This window comes from Martes martes (assembly GCF_963455335.1).
Source record: "Martes martes genome assembly, chromosome: 4".
NCBI lineage: Eukaryota > Metazoa > Chordata > Mammalia > Carnivora > Mustelidae > Martes > Martes martes.
Window position 1 is genome coordinate 73,162,495 of NC_137891.1, and position 2,637 is coordinate 73,165,131.

Consider the following 2,637-nt stretch of genomic DNA (forward strand, 5'->3'; position numbering starts at 1 on the left):
ATGCTGAAGGTCTTCTTCAGTAATGTTGATATAGATTTTTCTAGACCAACCACCTATGGCTGGGCTCTGTTAGCCTTTGAAGGTTAGCTTACTGGCTATCAGGTGAGTTTTGACATAGCCAAATCCAAACTATTACAGAATAATTTTGCCCTGGGTTACAAGGCTGCAGACTTCCAGCTGCACACTCATGTGAGTGACAATGCTGAATCTGGAGGATCTACCTAGCAGAAGGTTAATGAGAAGATTGAAAGGTCAATAAAAATTGCTTGGACAGCCAGCAGTAACAATACCCATTTTTGACATTGCTGTTAAATTCAAGCTGGGCTGTAGAACTTCTCTGCTAGAGTAAATAATGCCAGCCTGATTGGACTGGATTATCCTCAGACCCTTCAACCAGGCGTCAGACTGACCCTATCAGCTTTAATCAAAGGAAAGAATTTCAGTGCAGGAGGTCACAAGTTTGGGTTGGGATTTGAACTAGAAGCTTAATGTGGTTTTGAGTAAGCATCTGATTCGTCCCTGGAGGTGAAGGGAACCCACCATGTTTTGGCCTTAAAATTCTTATGTGAAATTTCTAAAGTGTGAAATTTTTATTCTACTAAAGAATTGTAATCCTCCCCACACTGAAGTCTACAGATCGCAGGTCCATCCTGAGTGAGGTACTTGAAGGCATACCTAGAAGCTGTCATGTTTGTGCCACATTTCAGCTGAGTTCCACAGTGTTACTTGAAATGTGTGCCTTAAGCGACAATGTAGTGTCATGTTATAAAGGAAAAGACCTGATCCTTTAGCAGGTCCACAGCACTTTCTCATGACCTTTCAATACATTGGTCTCTATGCTGTAGTAGAATCTTTGGTTTTGCATCAGAGTGAAATAAGATAAACCAATCACATTTGGAACATTAAAAAAAAAAAAAGTGTTGAGAGTGGACATCCTTGTCTTGTTCCTGACCTTAGGGGAAATCTCTCAGTTTTTCACCATTGAGTATGATGTTGGCTGTAGGGTTTTCATATAAGGCCTTTATTATATTGAGGTATGTTGCCTCAAGACCTACTTTGCAGAGGGTTTTTAATCATGAATATATATTGTACTTTATCAAATGCTTTTCCTACATCTACTGAACTGATCATACAGTTTTTATCCTTTTTCTTGTTGACGTGCTATATCATGTCAATTGATCTATAAGTATTGAACAACCTTGCATTCCTTGATTGTGGTATATGATTTTTTAAATGTATTGTTGGATCCAGCTTGCTAATATTTTGTTCAGAATTTTTACGCCTGTATTCATGAGATATATTGGCTTATAGTTCTCCCTTCTTTGTGTTATCTTTATCTGTTTTTGGTATCTGGGTGACACTGGCCTCATAGAATGAATTTGCGAGTTTTCCTTCCTCTTCTATTTTTTGGAACAGTTTGAGAAGAATAGGTATTCACCTGCATGTATTTTAAAAGGTTGTTTCCCTATGAAGGCCCACCCTTTTCCAGGGAGGCCTACATCACAATAAGCCTAATATCTGTCAAAGAGGTATATAAGATAACCAAGGAATTTATCAGGAGCGAGATCTGGGCTGGGCCTAGGAAATTGGGACAAGTAGGTGTGTATACTGTTGCTATTTGAAGCCAAAGGTCTGAAAAAGGATACTCAGAAAGAGAAAGTGAATGATCAGAACTTTACATCTCTGGAGAAGTGCAGGGATGGCGCTTCCTGACCAGGGTTTTGAGAGGTAGAGAAGCCCTCTGAGCTATGCCACAGGCACAAAAGTATGAAGTATTCCATGTGCTTTGGACAAGTAAATCTCCTATTAAAAGTACAGGGTTGTTACTGGAACTCTGGAAATGTAACAGGATGACATCCATTTTTTTATTCTTATGTCCTGATAGCCAGTGTAGGATGTGTGGTCCACACTGTACAATGGGAGCTGCAGGTACAGTCCTATCTCTTGTTTTTCAAATCAAGTTAGAACTGTCTGTCTATGGTCTTACAGCTAATTCTTCCCAGTGTCCTCAGTAGAGCTGTAAGACACCTTTAAGTGTTAGTTTTCCATATGCCCAAGCATATCCCCTCATTTGCATTTTCCAGGAACCCCATCTGAGCAATTTGTCTTCTGTCAGTTCCGGGAAGGTTTTCTGGGGACCTTTCATCACTATTGCCCAAGACCTTTTCCCACTGCTCTCCTGTCCTAAGCCCCTGACTCCTGCATCCCACCACTCATGCTCTCATTCTGGAAGAGTATATCTCCTCGTAGCCTCCTGAGAATAGGAGTAAAATGTTTAAGGCTTGACATTTTTCAAGACTTTTTTTCTAGATGATACTAGAAGATGAAATTATAGAAGGTAGCAGGGGGGAAAGCCAACTGTGACCAAAGAATTGGCACTGAGATGCGAAAGAGGAATATTGTATCAGTTATACTTTGTTCTAGAGCTATTCGTACTGTTTTCCTAGCACAGCTAGTTTTTTTGTTAAAAAAATCATGTATGCATTCCTTTGAAGCTTTGCATTCTACAAAAGCATGTGCTTTAAAAAGGGCATATGGGATAAGTAAGGTTAGAGGCAGAACACACTAACTTTACAACAGGAGCGCTAACAAAAACCATAAACATGTATTTGTTTAAAAAACATTTTATTCAACTAT

At 39.5% G+C, this 2,637-nt stretch overlaps 1 pseudogene across 1 annotated transcript; it reads left to right on the top strand.

Annotated features, from left to right (window-relative positions):
• LOC308341611 (non-selective voltage-gated ion channel VDAC3-like) lies at window positions 1-489 on the top strand (annotated as a pseudogene). Its single transcript has one exon. The product of its transcript is annotated as a non-selective voltage-gated ion channel VDAC3-like (transcript).
• The last annotated feature ends 2,148 nt before the right edge of the window (window positions 490-2,637 follow it).